At 41.3% G+C, this 19,178-nt stretch overlaps 1 protein-coding gene across 3 annotated transcripts in view; it reads left to right on the top strand.

Moving 5' to 3' along the window:
• The window catches only part of LOC122872284 (fidgetin-like), a 35,470-nt gene that overhangs the window by 9,857 nt on the left and 6,435 nt on the right, over positions 1 to 19,178 (top strand). The window contains exons 1-2 of one of the 3 annotated variants that reach the window (XM_044188299.1): positions 11,633 to 11,638; positions 14,554 to 14,557. The exons of the other annotated variants lie outside the window; for them this stretch is intronic. The gene's annotated coding sequence lies outside the window, so the exon portion shown is untranslated. Of the gene's footprint in view, positions 1 to 11,632; positions 11,639 to 14,553; positions 14,558 to 19,178 lie in introns of those variants that run through there. 3 annotated transcript variants of the gene reach the window in all.

Genomic DNA, 19,178 nt, shown 5'->3' on the forward strand with positions numbered 1-19,178 from the left:
TTTCCCTCAGTGCGGTTTGTCTAACCTGTGACTAACCACAGAATAATCCACAGGACTAAATTTGACAACGCCCTTAGCCGAGCTGTGAGCTGCATTAGTCGGGCTACCATCTAGACCGCGTGTTTAATCCCACCGCTTCCCCACCTTCTAATCTGTAATCTGACGGCTCCTCCTCCTCAGAGGCCTAATTCTGGATCTCTGTCCTCCTGCTCACACTGCAGCCTGGAGAACAAGTCTCAAAAGGAGGAAAAGGCTGAATGATAATGACAGTGAGCCTTACTGTGTCTCCATACGGTTTTCCGTCCATGCATTCATGCAAGCATACGTGTTTGGTGTTTCTGACCAGGCCTGCACGGTGTCCACTGTATGTTTTTTCTTCTTTTTTTTTTTTTTTTGCCTAACTGCATCTGCCTTGCATCCATTGTTCTTTTATGTTCAGAGCATATCGCTGCTTCTGTGAACCAGCTCCACTTCTCTTGATGCACGGCAAAACCACTGCAATATCTCCCTTGATGTGCCTATATCAAATGAATGTGGCCTATTACAGACGGTAGAGTCAGTTGGGTGGCTTTGTGGACGAAAAAGGGCCTGCAAGAGACCATGAAAGAGACATTGTCCGATATGGACCATACAGTTCCTTTGTAGATAAATGGATTTTCATGCTTATCAACTCGGACACAGACATGAGTGAAAACTGTGGAGAATGTGGAATTATTCTCACTCCTCTGCCGTACACATGGACAACTGTAGTTTCAAGTGTGTGTGGTCTTTCATTGTCCTAGTGCAAGTTTTTTTTATTTGGGTGTAACATTCAATTTGGAACAATGTGCACTGTTGATACCACAAATGTGCATCGTGCATGCAGCCAACTGTATCCTTCTAGGAAAATATTACTCCCTAAACTCCCCACTTCCACATTTTAACATCAGGTATGTACTGTATGTACATGTTGTTGGTGTTGGGTGACTTTCAGGAACAGAGAAAACAAATTTAGCTTTTGGTTGGACCATCATACATTTTTTCTTACTTTTGAGAAGGATCCATTAGAGCTGGGCGATATGGCCAAAATTGATATAATGATATTAATAGGAATCCTTTTCCAGTATGACAGTATGGCAAATTTAGAGAAAATGAAATGTAAAATGATTAAATTGGTGTTCAGTACAAATAACTGTTATGTAATACAACAGAAAAGAAACTCTTCACATGTATAAAACCGAATCTTTAACTTTTCTTTAATTTTTAATTACAACTTGCTTGGACACTAGGGCTGAACATAATTGTTTTTGTATTGAAATCGTTATTTGAAAGAGTGCAAATTTCAAATCGCAAAAGCTGAGATTTTGTCATAATTTAAAAGTTTAAGCTGTTGGCCTTTGATTTTCCCAACTATAATGACGTGTGTCGCTGGTAAATTTACTCAGCCATAGCTAATTACCTTTTATGTTTACACATAAAAGAAACTCCAGAAAACCAACAGAGTGGCGAGTCTTATCTAGGCCATTGCTTCACTTTAATTTCAGACCGTAAGCTAGCAGATAGCTCGGCAGTTGTTGAGTGTACACGAGAGGATAGTTGTTGGAATTACCTGTTAAACTTAAGCTTATCACATTAAAGTTTCATAATTGAGACCTCCGGGATTCAGAGCTGTGAAGTAGCTTGTCAGCGTTAACTAACGATACTGTTCTGATAGCTCAGCACTTTAGCCGCTTAAGCTAACGTTAATGTTAGCCTAAGCCAACTACGTAGCCGTTACTAATAAATAAAATGCTACTCACCAAATTCAAGTATTTTTGAGTAAGGTCAAATATACAGCTTATACATAAGTAAATGCATTATTTTATCTGATTCTATTAAATTAATAATCACAATTTATATCACAGTATTAGTCAGAAAAATTGCTGTTAGACATTCTCTTCAAATTGTTCAGCCCTACGAAAGAGTTTCTGCACAAACCCAATCTTTAACCAGTTTTGTAGTTTTTAATTACAACTTGCTCAAAATTATTAATTTGGGCCATAGAATTTTGTAAACAAACGCAGTATGATCCTATAGTAACATTACGACTCCGCCCAAAGCCGATTCTCTATAATATTGAATTATCACCCTTGGATCCTTAAACCCACAGAGGAGCACATATCATCATTAAAAAAATATAATAAATGAGGCCAAACAAAGTTTTCACCTGACAGCGACAATAGGCTAGGCTAGTAGCTAGTAGAGAATTAACCCCACAGACATAAAAAGGCCCCCTTGATTCATGTTGTAATCCTAGGGACACGTGTACATATATGCAAGCATGCCCACACACACCCACACACATACACACATTAAACCCTGTTCACATTCCACTGCCTGTGGGGCGCGAATGAGAAGCGATGTCTACTCAATGCGGAGCCAGTGATCTAGGTAATCTGCCTGTGCTGTGGGACAGGTCTATTGGTCCACAAATCAATTGGCTTCATGTCCGTGCCATTAGGCTAACATGGCGCTGCTGAGGCGCTGAGAGCGGTAAACAGACTGTTTAATTCCCCTGGACACTGGCCAGGTGGACACTCCTCCTCCTCCTGCTTCCTCCTGATCCCTCTGTTTTATTTTTTTCTTCCTCCCCTCATTCTATCGTCCTCTTACATTGACTCCACTTCAGTCAATGCGGTTATTCTCAGTGGACGAGTGCTTACAGGAATATTGCTTGGAGGGATTGTGTGTGTATGTGTGTGTAAAGAGGAGAGATTTTGGCCAATGAACCCTTGCTGTGCTCTGTCCTCCAGTACTGTGTCTATACTGAGTAAGTGATCCCTTGGGATGCAGTACACACATCCAGCATCCCTCCCTATCTCTCTCTATCTATTTCTCTCTCTGTATGTGTTTGTCTCAGTCTTTGTTTCTCTCTCAGTATATCTGTTTCCTATTCTGTTTCGGTCTTTCTCTTTATATATTTCCTCCCCCCTCCCTTTTTCTTTCTATCTCCAGACAGAGGCAACAAACAAGTACAGTAATATGAGGGGGCTGCATCACAAACAAACACACACACTCATGATTAGAAAAATGCAAATTTGTGTCCGGACTGCAAGAAGTTTACCACTTCCTCTTTTGTACAGCTACACCAAATAAAACAACACCTCCGTCCTCTCGTTCCTCCGAGCTTTTGGTTTCCCTATATGGATGCGACTAATGACTTAGCTTGTATAACGTCAGCAATTCAATTTATCCACTTCACCACCGTGCCGCGCATCCTGTTTTGTGCGAGTCTTTGTGCTACAGTATGGTAATTGAGGCAGCGTGTCTTGACAGATGAGTGTTGTTGGCAGTATCACTGCTGTGTGTCTCATTTCCTGCACGCTGTTGCAGATTGACTGATAAGATAAGAGGCCCGTAGCCACGTCTGAGAGCTTCAGCGCAACTAACAACCTGATGAACGGCAGCGCTATAGCCGTGATCCGCGATTAAGCCGGGGGGGAAACAGTGTTGGCCCGGGCACTCACAGGGGAATCTGGGCCCAACACAGTTTAACATGTACAGAATTCACACTCATGTCTCCTCATGTTTTTTTTAGAAAGTGATTGAAGTTCAATTTACAGTGGCAGCATTATTTGACAGCAAACCATTAGAAATGACACAGTATAGAAATCTGTATTGTAGTTTCAGATTTGCCCGTAGCACCAGAACGTTTTACTGTTGCTAGGAGACGCTGAAACCCTCTGACACATCTGGTCAGCTGTTAGTACAAGTTGTTGACAAGGGCTGGAGCATCCACAACAGCACAATATTATTTATGAAATGAAACTGTTCACAGACTTAATGTCAATCAGTTTTTCAGTCGCAGAAAACATACAGCCACTGTAGGGCTGCTGTCTGAGCGTATGTCTTCAGAAGCTGACAGTCATGAAGTTTGGAGTGTAAAAAAGTCTCAATAAATAATTGTGACATGGTCTTCAGTTAAAGGCTTCATTTCACAGGAAATTCCTGTATGATGACAACTTTCCAAAAATGAAAATATCATGGCCTGAATTTCAGGCTGTCCTGTTGGCCCTTCGTTCCTCAGCCTTGACTCATCTCCCTTCTGGGACCTCAGTGGGGGAATGAAATTTCCCTTCCAACTGGACAGCAGAGTCACTCCTTATCTTATGTCACAGCTCATTTCTTCAATAAATACTTCACGTACATTTTCTCCCTGCTGAATCGTATCCCTTTCACTGTTCTGCCGCCTCTCTACCTGATCATATTCCCATCTTCTTTATGGACCAGAAGTTGTTTATCTCTTCAACTTATTCCAATACTTTTGTGTAGCACTTTGCTATAGACCAATCACAACCATTCTCTTCTTGAATTATGTGATGAAAATCTGAGGTCCATACAGGTAAAGCGTCACAGAAATATCAATACCACAGTAGAGTGGAGAGTCCTGTCTGTCTGAATAGGAAATGTTTCGGTTCCCAAAACTGGATCATCATTTGTCTTTTGGAGATACATTACTTTGGTGTTTGTCCAGATAAAAAAACAAGTACAGATCCTGTGTTTGCCTCGTGGTTGGAGCTGCACCCCACAGTAATAAAGCTGTAATTATTTATTTAGTAAGAGTGAAAACAAGACTTTCAAACTGCTGCTGCTGTGCGAAATATTGCACTGAAAATATGTGAAAGTACATTAAGTTGCCAACACATACACAAACATACACCTCGACACTGTTATCAAGGTCCTGGTCTTTCTCACTCCAGATCAGGCAGAATTGGATGGAAAATGTAGAATAGTGTACAGAGACGTATTAAATACCTAATTTTCTGTTTTCTTCACAGCTCTCATGGCTTTGAGTAGGGATGCTACATAATGCTCTGCTTGAAGGATGTGATAGTTACTGCTGATAACATCTATAATGGGTGCTGTACACTTTAACCTAACAACATACAAACATCTTGTCAATCTATATGCTTAGTGAAGAATATTGTGTCAAGTGTCATGTATTGCATTTAGTGTTGACAGCTACTGTACATATGCTGGCCTCTTACGCCAATAGCGACAAACTACTACTTGAACTCTAGTTCAACTTTTTCAACAATTTGTGTATTATAAGTGTAAGCAGTTGAATTAACTGAATTAATACTCGGGCCGAAATCAAGACAATAAACTTAAATTTTGTGAAATTTTGTCTACTGGCTGCCTGGCATTAGTCGTGACATCTGGGAATGTTAAACCAATCAAAGGACAAAGATAAAAATGCTGCTTATTAGAGCTGAAATGACTAGTTGATTAATGGATTAGTCAATAAATTAATCAGTAACTATTTTAATAATCACTAAAGCCATTTTTTAAGAAAAATGCCAACAATTCACAGCTTCCAGCCTCCGTGGTTTGAATATTAGCTGGTTTTCTTTTCCTTCTATGATGCTAAATTGAATGTCATTAGGTTTCTGGACTGTTGGTCGGACAAAACATTTTTCACTATTTTCTGACCTTTTTATAGACGAAACAATTACAGTTAAAATGATCTACATTCTGAGCTACATTCTAAGAGCAGCTACGACTGAAAATAAGTAAACTGGCCAGTAGAAATGGGAGGTTCGACTCGTTTTACTGACTCAAGTTTGTATGAGTCACTGACTGAAGAGAGTCAGGTTTTCGAGTCACCAAGTCACCCGGGAAAAATGCTTTTTGGACCCCTGTCGGACCGGGAAGTTGTCATTACACGGTTTGACCACTATGTCAAATTGGCTTCAAAGCCCCGCGCTGTTCCTGGGGGCTTGCTCAGAAGCACTCAACCTGTTTCAGAGCTGCTCATTAGGGCAGAGAGCAGGCTCCGGGCTGGGAGAGCGAGTACTAATGGAGTGAGTGATTTAGTGCAACCCAAGTCAGACCTTCAGCTCAGGGCAGGGAGCGGGCTCCGCAGGGCTAGGTTAATACAGTAATTAACTTGATACATTTCCACAAATACGTTTCCACAAATACGCAAATAGTTGTTCGATTCGAACAATTAACTGATGACTCGCACATCACTACTGGCCAGTCTCTTTCCGGATCTACATCCTCTGATATAAATATAATGCAGTAATATTGAAATCACACTGATATCATGTCTATTAAACTAAAATGATAAAGTAACGCACAAATCCTGTATATGTCTGAATATTAATATTACTTTTGATTGTTTCTTCTTTTAGAATTTTTACAAAATGCAAATATTGTGATCACTAATAATTAAAAATAAGGACTTTATACAAGGACAGTCACTTTAAAAAAAATCACTTTAAAAGTTTTAACAAATTTAAACTAATACATAATTTGTTCGAATTGACTCAAAAGCAATCCACGTAGCACAATCCTAAAAAAGTTGTAGCATTAACAGTGCAACTGTTCATTCGCGGTGGCTCAGCTGCCTCACTTGAATGACAAGCTAACATTATTTTAATGCAGTTAAGTTTTACAAAGTCAGCAAACAGCCTTATCCAAAATGCTTCCTCACATTACTGCTAAGATGATTTGGTCTCATGATTACCTATTATCTATTAAAAATCGCACAGCTTGCTAGTTTTCTCTATCTTCCGTTAGCTAAAAGAACAATAGCCTAGACGGCTAACAGTTAATGCAGAGGGACAGTGAATTATAGTGCAAGGCCTGTTGTGTTTATACACTGAGGATTTTGACTTTGAACAGATCATATGAGATATAAAATTTGTTTCCACGTTGTAATGATAGTTTGAATTTTGAATAAAAAGTAACAGCCCTACTTTAGAGTTAGTGAGACTGTAACTAGTATTCATCAATTGACTTTAGTAATGTTTTTAATAGAAGAGGTGGCTATGGTATTTAAGTGATTCCAGAACCTGTTGTAGAAAATATATATAGGGCAGAAACATTATTGTAGGTAGGCTTGCCACTCTTTTTGTTTTTATAGCGACACAACTCCCCTTAATTGTTATCAATAATCAGTATAATGTGACAATTATGTGATAAGTTGTACGTCATGTTCAGGCGTAGCCACACTGAGACCCGGTGTCTAGATGGTAGCTGAGAACAGAGCTTTAGTTACTTCATCAGTAAATACTGTATGTTTTTTTTATTACCTTGCAGGTACAGCTGATAGCATCTGCCAGCGGTAGTTGTCATTTTAGCCCGTGAAATCAGCAGTCGACGGATAAACTGAGAAGCCTGTGTTCACAGTACAGAGCCCACTACCGTGTTCATTGCCTGTGAATGTGATTACAGCTCTTGATCGATAGACAACGTCTTGATGCTGGTAGATGTCACCTGAGAGAGAGTGTGTGTGTGTGAGTGAGATGATGTGCATGTGTATGTGTGTGGGTGAGAAAAACAGGCACACAGAAAGGGAGCGTCTATGTGTGTCCATATGTTGGTGCATGTTGGTCCATATGCTGGTGTCCGCGCATGTACGGCAGCCTGTGCGTGTGCGTACATGCATGTGTGTGCATGTTAAACCCAGATCCAGTGTGGTAATGTGAGATCATACGTAGCCTGTTAGCCGGAGCCTTACATCTGCTGTCAGCCACTCGCTCTAACTCTGTTAAGGACGTTATTGATTGCTCATTATTACCCCGTTCCCTGAAAGATGAGCGTCCCCTATGATCACATTAAATCTCTCCTCTGTCCAAATCTCCTGAGATGCCTTCTGCTCATCGGTGCCCATCAAATTTCTCCTCTGAGATCTGATATCAAGCAGCCTGACGTTTTTTATTGCCTCTGGTTCTCTTTGCGTCTTGTTTGATTTACTCCAAATAACTGTCTTTTTTCTTTCTTGTTTTTTCCCCCCTCTTTTTTTTTGAACGGACGCAGTTTAGCTAATTGATGTCTTTAGTCTGTGTAATGGAAATCAGCGAACACGGATGAGCAACATTTGAAATTATGATTTGTTTTCTTTTTATTAGCGCAAAGAGATGCTTCAGGTTTTCATGTTAACTTTGTGATCCGTGTTTACTGACTTGATAGCAAACAAGAGGAGCTGACAAGAGAGTCATAATATGTACTTTATTGGGGCTATTTTTGCTGTTACATTTTATTTAAAAGGCACCAACACTTGTTTGTGAAAGGGGGTTTGTCTTCAAACTATCACGTCAAACTTACAGTCTCATTCAAAACCTCCAAATTTGAATTTGCTTAGAAATTCAAATTCCTCCCCAAGCCTCCCCTTTAAAGTCGCGTGCCCTTTCTCGTGCCTCACGTTGTCATTTTCGCTGACGATAAGCAGTTGTTGAAGGTGTCACACGTCCGCCAGCCCCTGTAAAGTTTAGGACTGTTGAAATCTAGCCCTCAGTGAGAGGCCATCTCATCGGCCCCCGCCGTCCCCATGAATAATGCAGAGCTATCGACTGTGTCAGTTGAGCGCGAGGAGACGCGGCGGCAGCCAGCTTGATATTCAGCTGCTGAAGCTGACTGGATGCCCTCACTTTGAGACAAACTGCTGGCAGACTGCTCCTACTTGAACAGACAGGACCTGAATGTGCTCATATGAGATGAACGCCGTTGTGTTGGTGTGGAGGTAGTTTGTGGCCCAAGGAAGCCTGAGTTTCTGTTCGAGTGGGTAGTGAGGCAAATATGTGTGGAGAAAGAGGAGAGCACAAATGTGTGTGTTCATAAATCTGTATACATGCGTTCACAAATATTTGCGGTTTATACCACACCAGATCCTCAGCTGTGCAGTCTATATATGTGTGTGTGTGTGTACGTGCGTCCTCCAGCCGGCAGCCTGCAGAGAGCTCTAGTGAGAATCTCCTGCCCCCTCGACACGACCAGTTCAGTCTCAATGCCACCGATCGATGGGCGTATTGATCCGCTGTTTGACTGTTTAGACAACCTGTGTGAATTCCAGCATAATGCGAGCCACAGTGGATTTAAAGACGAGCTCACAGGCTTCACCGGCTCCGATGTCCGTATACCTGCTGAAATGTGCACGCGCCGCTATCGTACCTGAGCACTCGTTCCTTCTAACACCCCGGAGCTCCAGATATACAGTACAGATGGAGAATAAGCAGCTGTAGGACGAGCATGGCAGCCTGCAGTGGCGTCACGATGACTCACTGTGGGCTGGAGCTCATAGCAGGTATAGGTAGAGTTTGAATCCAACTCCATGATCTTAAGCGACATGTCCTCCCGTTCCACTCTCACCTATCCTGTCAGTCACCACTACATCCTGTATACTTTGCTGTCACACAAAGCCATGGGTGTGACATTAAGATAAATGACTCCAAAGTTTATTCCCAACTCACTGTTAGCTGAGAAGTGTACAAATGATTGTGTAATTAAATTCGTTTTTATATACATAAAACCATGACCTTTAACCCTCCTGATTTTATTCTATGTGGGACATTAAAGCTATCAAGGCAAAATTATATAAAACATAGTCTCGAACAACAGTCTGAGAGACTACTTCACATTTTTCCTATTTATTGAGACACAGTGAGGGGAGGCGTGAGTTGGCAGATCTTGCCAGAATCTATATGAAGCGTGCAGGATTTGACACTTCAAACATGCACGGTGAAGGATCCTGCGAGTTCACAGGCTGGGGGTAGAGGTTATCCCAGCCAGGGCCTCTTCAGTAATCCACACACACCCCACAGGCGCGTACACACACATGCACACACACCATCGTATGTGCGGCACTCACGGCGGGCGTTAATCTCCACCAACTGCTGTTGAACTGTAATCTCACTTGCTTGCCAAGTGTTTTATACACTGCAAAAACTCATCTTAACGAGTCATTTAACATAGGGAATGCTTTGAAATTGTAGTTTTTTTATTAGCTCTGGTGATTAAATGAAAATATCAGTTTTATTTTGTTAGTATAAGTGGGGAGATTTGTGTTGTTTCAAGATAGACTTTTTGAATAACTTTCTCAGCTCTTTGGCACAATGTTTTGCTTATTTTGAAGGGAAAAAAAGATTTGAAGAATATTATTTTGAATCTAGAAAGTTGTCATCTTGTTAAAATTGACAGTTTTTGCAGTGTAGTAAGCATTTGGCACCGAGCTGGCCTGCTGTTGTCAGAAGTAGCAAACTATGGAGCTGTGGTCCGGTCTACTGTCTGACTGAGTGCTAACCCACCCACCCCCACCCCCCTTCCCCTTCCAAACCACCCACGTACACATAAACACACACACACACACACACACACACTGAGACACACACAGCCCAGTGCAGACAGACATAATGCATCCACAGATGGTGACACTCCGGCAGTCACTCCTGGGCTGTCTGTCTACGTGCCAGCGATGATAACACACACACACACACACACACACACACACACACACACACACAGACAGACATATGCACACACATACACACAGCCTGGCGGCAACAAACACGGTGATGCATCATTGAGCATCGGCTGGTTTTTCTCTAACTGCTGAGGGGAAATCAGTGTGGTGTTAAGTAACCATTCATGTGGAGCCGAGACCACACACAAACAAACATCGCACCTACACTTCTGAAAATACATTTACCTTGGCAGAATAATACAATATGATTGAATAATATGAAAGTTCTCTCACAGACAAGACTTGTATGTGGATATTATTATTATTATTATTAGACTACCAAGCTTTTCCACAAGCGGGATCATTGATATGTTAATACACTCCAGTATCACTATTTAATACCCATGACAAATATCTCTTATACGCTTTCAAACTCTTACTTGGATTGTGATATATTCATTTGTTGATGCATTGTTAATGTTTCCACTCTGGTCAGAGTATGCTGTGTAGGTAATCGCCCACTCTGGGGCTGCGGCGCCGCTGTTTGTGATGTAGATCTTCCTGAGGATTGTATTTGAATAATGAGGGAGGCTGGAGCGTTCTCTTGTGCAGAGTGTCTCCGTGCTGCTGCAGTAAATGACCTCTGAATAGTTGTTTTGGATTAGCCATCAAAGTCTTCTTTCGAAGTGGCCAATAGATAGGTACTTCCAGAAATGAGTCACTTGAAAATGATCATCGTTGCCGTTGCCGTATAAGATAATGGATAACCATTACACTCCATTTTCCCCAGCTCCTCACCCACACAACGCCTGCTCTTGAAATATGATGCATCCACTGTGCTTAGTGAGCACTTAATGTCCAAAAGCACCGTGTTTGTTGAGATTTACAACTGCGCCGGCAGGAGGGGGGTAGAAGAAAGAGTGCGTCGTCGGCGTATAATGTTGTTCACTCAATAATTATCTCATTTTATTTACGAAGACAGACAGCTTTAGACGAGGTTAGAGGCTTCCTCTCTATTATCTCCACCTGCCACCCCACCACGCTACAGCATCCCCCCCTCCCCGCCCCGCCTGGCCCTAAATGACGTCCTTCATGTCGAGGACTTTCCAAAGTTTCCATCGAGGAGGAAGGGGGGCGAGCATCCTCATCACTGCTTGCATGGTAAGAGTGTAGGGGAGAAAAAAAACCCATCAAAGTTACACCACAGCTCTCTTGCATTGGTAGCCAGATCGATGTCATTTCTAAAAGGATTAGGCCTCCTCTCAGAAATCTATTTTAATTACTGAACACACAGGTAAACAAAGTTGTGGTGGTTCACAGGTATGGATCTGGGCGTCAGAGGAATATTGATAGCATGCGGCCCCATGTTAACCCCAGGGCCACTCTGAAAGATCCTGTTGACTGCACCTCAGGTAGAAGCACATCAGCAGCAGCCTGAGAGCTGTTTGGAGGGAATGCCGATGTAGATGTACGACTGTTCCTGCTGTCACCTGACAAAGACTGCAGGCATGGACAGTTTGAAGTTTAATTGACACCATTGTAGGAGGATATTAGTCTTACAAGTAATTTACTTTGCTACTTATCTTAAAAAGTGAGCAGAATTTGTCAAGCATTACTTTGGTGTTGGCAGCTTCAGCTTGTGTTGCCATATGAGCTGTCTGTCACTGTATTAAACTGCAATGTGAAAACAGTACCACTTTCTAATGAGGCATACTAGGGATTAGGGTTTATAAATTGCATTAAATTATTTATTAGACATTAGTATTAATATTTACAACCACTATAAACCCTTAACGTTTGCCTTATTATGGGTTTATAAGTTGTTACTAATGGCTTTATAAATTGTTAAAAAGTGTTGCAATCAGAAATATGAATTAATAAGATTTATTAACTTGACATTAGTGACACCGTATAAACCCTTGCCTTATGTATGCTTTAAGTATGCCTTATTGAGGGCTTAGAAGTTGTTACTCATGGCTTTATTAAGTTAAATCATACATTATTAATGCTATATAGGTCAGTAATAAGCCTTTAATAAAGAACAATGTTTGGGTTGCATGTTTGTGAAAAATCCATTTGGCTGCAGTCTAGATTAACTTCAACCCTCAATATTATTTAAACGCCAGCCAAATTCATTTACATCAGGCACATACAGTAGATGCAATAGATATCACACTTTTTTGGTCTCTACAACATGTAATTTTATTAAGTCAGCGTCACACTTCAATTACCACAAAACAGATGTGTTCACTTAAAGTCAGGTGTGTATTTTTTCCCCCACTGATGATGTATACCTGGATTTTTCCCTGCACAGTGGTGGTGAGAGTGTTTACAGATGTTTTGTTCACCAGATAACAATGATCTGTTTGCCTCAGTGGGCCTGATGTTTCTATGCGTGTTTGTGTGTCCTGCATGTGTCTGTCTTCATTCTTGCCTGTGTGACCGTGTGTGTGTGTGTGTGTGTGTGTGTGCAGGGCTGTCTTTGAGGAAGGAACCCTGCGTCGAGCCGGGTGATTAGGCACGCTGCGCTAGTCACAGGAAATGGAGTAGCTGACGGACAGGCCGAGTGCATTATAGATGAATGCCATGCGTTAGCGGCTCCAAGCCCCCGCCGAATATCTCTCAATTTCCTCTCTGAATGACAAAAGAAGCCACGCACAATTTCCTTGATCTGGAGCATTTGTTTAACTGCGCCCTACCCATTTAACCCACCCATTCAATAGTCTGTCTAGTAAAAGGAAATTTAGACAGTGTCAATTTATACAGCTCGAAGGAAGATCTGATACCGGCTGGCAGGGGCGACGATGATATGCCTCTGGAATTTAGTAAGAGATTTATAGCGGTTAAGTCTGATTTCTTCTGCGAGCTAAATTTAGAGCCATCATTAAATATACCCTAATATTTTTAAAGCTTCAACATGTCCATACCACAATGAAGCCTATTTCTCAAAGCTGAATTTCAGTTTTTTTCTCTAAATCTGCTCCACAAAGACACACTGATTTCAAAGTTTGATGGTCAAAGCTGCGAAAAAAACGTACCACAAGGTCAAAGATCACAGATTACAATGAATATTTGATTTTTTTTTTTTAAAGATGCTGTCATTTGTCAAATATCCTTATATCGCAGCTCAGAGCTGTCATCTTTACAGCAATCTCTTTTCCCCCCTTACTGTCTTTGAGTTAGTGACAGCTCATCTCTCCCGGTCACTGCTCGCCGTCTAGACTTTGAACTCGCTCTGTTTACTCCCTTATCAGTTGTTGTTGTTGTTGTTGTTTTTGTCGTTGCTTTGCGACGGACTGGTTGTTGTAATGGTAAGCTGTGGCTGAGCTTGAATTGCCGGCTTCAAAGAGGTGGATTCGGGCTTGTTGGTTATTTTCAGAGGAAAAGTCTGGCTCGGAGAACAGTTTTGTCTGTCACAGGGAGGATGGAAGAGAAATTTAGTTTATCTGTTAACACACATTTGTCTTTTTTTATTCATTTTCTTTCAGTTTTGACTCAATTCTAAACAAATAAAGGTTGTTAATAATTCAATCATTTAAATTTTTGTCACTTCATGGCCTGCAATTGTTGCTCCGAAGAGGACGCATTATAGAGAGAGAGTTTTGATTGTGGCATGTGTGTGTGTGTGTGTGTGTGTGTGTGTGTGTGTGTGTGTGTAACACCAGCTCATGACTAATTTCATAATTAATTGCCTTTTGGAGGACCTAATCACATTATTTGACTCTCTACTGTAGGTTGTGTGCCAATACAGCATAGCCTGTGGCTTAGTCACAGTGTGCTGGACTCATTAACAAGGTGGTCCGGAGGTTGTCAAACACACAGAGGGCCTGTGCGCATGAGAATACACACACTCATAAAACAATAGCTACATACACCGCATATTCAGGTTTTTTTGTGCGCACACGTACAATGATTTAGAGGTTAAAAGATGCCCTCTGGTGTATTTTATAAGGATTTGAATAACTGGCTGGTTAGATTTCCCCGGTGGTGTGTGAAAACAGGTCTCTCTTGATGAAGTTATCGCTTGTCATGCAGCTCCTTCTCGTCCTACACTCAATCGGAGACACTGAAACAGAGTTTTCTAAAAAAAAAAAAAAAAAAAATATGACATGGTAGTTTGTTTTTGAAGGTCTTCAGTGTCTGTATATGTGAGACAGACGAAGGGCACACACATTTGTACGTCTTGTCTCAGATTGTGTGTGTGCGGGTATGTTGGCGTCGACATGTGCGCCAGCATCTCTTTTACACACACACACACACACACACACACACACACACATGCGCGCGGCTTAATTATGACGTTACCAAAATGGGCAGTTTGCTCTGACACCCCGCTTGCAGAATCACACAGCGGACAGACTTAAAAGAGCTCATTAGCTCTCTCTAAAGAGCTGTTTACTGCACATACACACACGCACAGTAATAGGCAGCTCTGTTGATGCAGATGGACGCCGAGTGTAATGAGAATGATTAGGCTTCTCTGTGTGGAGGCTGGAGGAGAAGGAAAAGAACGCGCTGGCAGACTTGACGCTTCAGAAGGTGGAGAAGATTTCTGTTTGTTTCTGGATGTTGTTTCAGCTGAGTGCACGATCTCTCTCCCTCCCTCTTTATCTTTCTATCTGCAACACAAACACACACATCTCTTGCTTTTTCTGCTCACACACTTTACCGCATGTGTCCATCCAAATACTTTGCAAATTTCCCCCAGGCCTTAAAAGCCTTGAAAGATTTTGGAGAAAATCAAATAAGGGATATGCTGCAAGCTCTCTTTTAACTGCATGGTCTATACATGTAATCCTGTAACCCTGATGAAGGCTATTGCAGCCAAAACAGACTAATTTCAAGACATTTTTGTTAAAGAGTAAGATCCTTTTTGTTTAACCAGAAACAGAAGTCTCGCTAAGAAATCTCGCGAGAGGTGAGTTGTTGCAGGAAGACGACGGTGGAAACGTGAGTCCGTAAGTCACGTTACTCTTTAACAAAAAGGTCTGTCTTTGTTGGGATCCTTTCCATAATGTTGTCAGACACTTAGAATAACAAGTTGAGACTGTCAGTGGCACAAACAAGTGGAATAACCCTTTAATGTTTTTTTTATTAACATCCAGAGAAAAACACTATGATGGATATTTGTGTTGATTGACATCTTGTGTGTCAGTTTGAGTCCTTGTTTTTCACTTGACAATGAATTCAAGGACTTTTCGATGACTTTCAAGGTCTTTCAAAGTGAGTAAAGGGGTGTAGTAAGTCAGACTACCTTGAACATTTTTCCTAGTTGACCCCGCCCATCCTGCACCACCACATTAAGTGACTTTGCTTTGCTCATTGCCCTTGGTTTACATCACATTGAATTAGAGGATACACACTGAATGATTCCAAAGTCAATCCTGCTCCATCTCTCATATGTTTTGGAGAAGGAGCAGCAAGTTCAAAGCGCTCAGTTCAAAGCCCCTGTCCTCATTTGAATAACGTAGAGTAATCGCTATTACCTTATTTAAATAGTGCAAGTTATCATTTGGCCTTCATTTGCATTGCTGGGGTAATCACTGAGTCTCTGCATTAACCTCATTATAGAAGAGATGAAAGCCCTGATGGAGCCTGACACACTCTTTTATATATGTTATCTTTATTAATGATGGAATTAGAAAGATTCGTGTTTCTTTAAATGGAGGACATATCAGAGTTTGATGGAGTGTCAAACTATGTGGAGAGAAGAGTGCATGTGATTCACAAGGCTTGTTTTATTTTGTGTTTTGCCTCTCTTTCTGCTCTCCATTCTTCACCCTCCATTCTTTTTATTTCTATCTCCATCCATTTCTCTGTATGCGTCCCTGCACTGAAAAGTAGAACCAGAGCCTGGCACTTAAAATTAACCCTAAACAGGCCAGCTAATCATGACAGTACAAAAACACGTCATAATATTTTCACTCGTTTGCAATGCAGTGCAGCTTCTTTTTTAAGAGATGTGTTAAATCAACTGATAATTGTCTTGAAACAACCTTATTGCAAGATGTCGTCGCTCGCTTCAAAAGTCTTACCTGAATGCAGACAGTAATCACTTCCCTGCATTGACAGATTTTTGGAGATTAAATGTCAAATTAGTTGGATTTTTTACAGTCCCATAATGCTGTATTACCATACTAAAGAAACGGTAGAAATTAGAAAAAAAGTGTTTGAAGGATTTAGGCTAATCCAGCAAACTGAGTAACAAATAGATTAGGTTGTAATGCTTAATTTTATTTTATTAAATGTTTACTATTTATATTTGTATAATTTGTATAATTTGTATACTGTATATTAATATTTATATTGAAATTGATTAATTAATACTAATAATAGTTAAGTTAATCATAGTTTCATACATTTAAATATGTTATTTAATGGTAGCCACAACAAATGGATGGCATTTACTGCTATGCTGTCAAGCCAGGATAGTTACTTTCTACCAATGCAGTACTAGTTTAGCTGTATTTTCCCCCTCCATAATGACTGGTTTTAACTACCACCTCATATATATGGTGTAGCTAACTAAGTAACCAAAATTACAGATTACAGCTAGGGAAAAAAGTTAGGAAATTTGTATCTGTTTGCCTTTAGCTAGCCTTGACTATCTCACAATCTTGCGTTAGCTGTCTAGTAAAATGTCTCTCTGTAACAAGGAGAGCATTGAAGTGCAATGGCTGGTTCTACAGCCCAGAAACGGTGCTGCAAGACAAGAAAGTAAAGGTGTCAAAAGATATTCCATTCTCAAGTTGTAACACAACGCTTTATAATTATAACATTATTTGGTGTAGCGATACTGTAAATTACCACATCACCCCATAAGTCTGTATGGTCTGCGCTATAAAAATTGGGCTTATACTGTGGATTAGCAAGAGAAGGCATATACTGCTGGCTGAACATGGCTTAGAGCCTTAGAGCCACGTATCTTCCACTTTCTCCTCACTTTCGTCAGCTATATATTGTCTGTTAATGCTGAAGAGCTAATGTAGAAATAGTGGAGATTTCATGTGCACTGCCAAACCAGGATTCTGCTTTGGGCTACAGATCAAACATGTAGCTTGAGAATACAACCCAACTTTAAAAGCACTTAAAAATGTTTTGATTCACTCTGCTTCCAGTTCAATAATGATATCATTTATTTATTATTATTTTTTGTTCAAACTGTGTTGGGATTATGTGGTATTAAAGATAACAGAATAAACAAAATGTGCCTGCCAGTTATTAGATAGTATTGCCATATTGATCAAATGACAAACTACATCCTCTTTTGGATGCTTACAAATGATTACTATTGATTTTATATAAAAACATTATAATGTATGTGTATACAAACCAGGCTGCTACTGAAGGATTGTTGTGACATCTGCATTTGGCCTAAAGCCTCATTTTCTCTTATTTTGTCCAGTTTTCCAGACTTGTAATGTTCTCCTTGAAATACTGCCCTTTTATAGTGCTGCTTACACTTAATATATTCTCAATATTAAAGGAGCCTCCCAGCTAATGCAAAACTTTCCTCCGCTCAGCTCTTTGTCTGAGGTGTTCCCTGCTTGGTACACTGGGAGGGTGACAGGCTTGCCAGCCCCTGCTAGACTCCCTTCGGCTAAAATGTTGTAAATTAACACAATTAGCAGATCGCCATTCTGCTAATTAGCCACCGGCGTCTGCCGAGAGATGGCTAGAGAGTAGAATCAGAGAGGAAATAGGAGTCTGGGGATCCCCCCCTCCTTCCCTGTGTTGTTACCAAACAAACACAGGGCCTCAGAAAAGAGAGCAAGAGAGTGTGAACGTGTGTGTGTTTGTGCCTGCATGCTTTTTTTTCTGTATGTCTGTGTTTGCAGTAGCATAAATGGATGGGAGGAAGGGAAGATTTTCTCCTCCATGAATGGATTGTATTGTGCATGCCTGCTTTAGTCGCACAAACACAAAAACACACACATAAGCCAATTCTGAAGCAGGCCCCCAACTGTGGATCTCTACATGCAGCCGCTGCCAGTCAATAAGTCGGAGGAAGCAGCCTAAATGACACCGATATTATCCTTTATTTGTGTGCACTAAGTCAAATCAAACGGGGTTCAATCTGCCGTGCGACTGCTGTGATTACGTCCCGTCCAACCTTTGATAGCACCGCGGCTTTGATAGTGAGACAACGATGGAGTCGCTGTGTGACTGTCAGTGTTTGCAGATGGCATTGGCTGGGATTAAAGGAAACAGTGGCTCTCCAGCCTCCTGAGGCAATAAAGGGGAGAGTCAGGTGAGTGTGTCTGAGATGAGATGGAGCAAGGAAGGAGGGAGGGGAGGAGGTGAGGCAAGCACAGAGGAAGTAAATAAGAGGAGGGGTGGCCGTGCAGAAAGAGCAGAAAGGGAATGAAAAGGATATATATCGAAATAGATGGAGTCAGAATAAAAGGACGTGTAGGGAAATAAAGAAGGATCTAGCAGGAGGGAGGTAGAAAATGGATGACAAAAAAGCAAAGGGGAGAGACTGAGAGGAAAGACAAGGCGGCAGGGAGGCATAAAGAAGAGAGGCAGACAGAAAGGTAAAGAGAACGGTAGAGAGAGAGGAGGTCAAGGTGGAGCTGTGCAGACAGGAACTAAGCTTGAGACACAATGTGTTGTAATTCATTGCTTGCTACAGCTCCTGTGTGCGTGCCTGTGTTTGTCCGTCTGGGTCAGTGGATATGAGCTTGTGTGTGTGTGTGCACGGCAGCATGCCTGAGTGCAGGCATAGATAGTTTTTTAAAACGCCTGTGTGTCTGACCATGGGTTTGTGTGTGTGTGTGTGTGTGTGTGTGTGTGTGTGTGTGTGCGTGTGTGTGTGTTCGATGAAAGCACTGTGAGCAGAGGGGGGTGGATGTGTATGGGTGTGTGTGTGTGTTGCTTTGTGGCACTCGGCGAGGCGCATTTTCAAACCCATCTCCAGCCACCTCAGATGAGCCGGGGATTATAGAGTGACCCTCAATGCCTCTGTCTTATT

Source organism: Siniperca chuatsi, linkage group LG24 (assembly GCF_020085105.1).
Source record: "Siniperca chuatsi isolate FFG_IHB_CAS linkage group LG24, ASM2008510v1, whole genome shotgun sequence".
NCBI lineage: Eukaryota > Metazoa > Chordata > Actinopteri > Centrarchiformes > Sinipercidae > Siniperca > Siniperca chuatsi.